Raw genomic sequence first — 685 nt, forward strand, 5'->3', positions numbered from 1 at the left:
CTCTGAGCCAAAAGTAGAAGGCTCAAAATAAAACCTATCTTGTCAGCATCTTGATCTTGGAGTTCACAGCACGGATAAATGAAATAAAATGAATGCTGCATGAGTCAACAAGTATGATAGTTTGTAATGGCAGCTTAAACTAATGAAAGAAAATTTAGGGTTCAGAAGTGGAATTCTGATGTCACAATTATTTAAACATTGTGAAAGTAGCTTGGAATTGGGTTGTGTGTAAAATGATGGATACCATTGACATACATGAAGAAATTTTTATATTGAGGGTCATTCGGATAGACAGAAATGAGTAGAGTGGTTTTGGAAAGTGGAGGAATGGTGATCCTTATCATAAATTTGTTAAAAAGAACTTGGCTGGACCGTGTTATAAAATTTAGTGAATGATAACTTGTGACTAGTGAGAACTTGTGAGTAGCTGAGAATAATTCTAAGTAAAGTGTTGAAGGTATTTTGCTTGGTTTCTCCTGAGTGCTTATAATAAGTGAGGTAGATAAATTAAAATCAGAAAAACTATAAACTAAAAAGAACACAAAAGCTGAAGGCTTAGAAAATTCCCAACCTATCCATATTGCAGAAATCAGAAAGTGTATTCTACAAAGAACACTGAGTGTATGGCTCAAATATCACTCAGTAAGAAGCCTAAGATACTCTATGAAAAGAAACATTTCCAGTT

At 33.7% G+C, this 685-nt stretch overlaps 1 gene segment (V, D, J or C); it reads left to right on the plus strand.

The window, feature by feature from the left end:
- Nucleotides 1–685, plus strand: part of LOC105532932 — an 11,213-nt gene that overhangs the window by 2,982 nt on the left and 7,546 nt on the right.

This window comes from Mandrillus leucophaeus, unplaced genomic scaffold, assembly GCF_000951045.1.
Source record: "Mandrillus leucophaeus isolate KB7577 unplaced genomic scaffold, Mleu.le_1.0 Scaffold997, whole genome shotgun sequence".
In the NCBI taxonomy this organism is placed as follows: Eukaryota; Metazoa; Chordata; class Mammalia; order Primates; family Cercopithecidae; genus Mandrillus; species Mandrillus leucophaeus.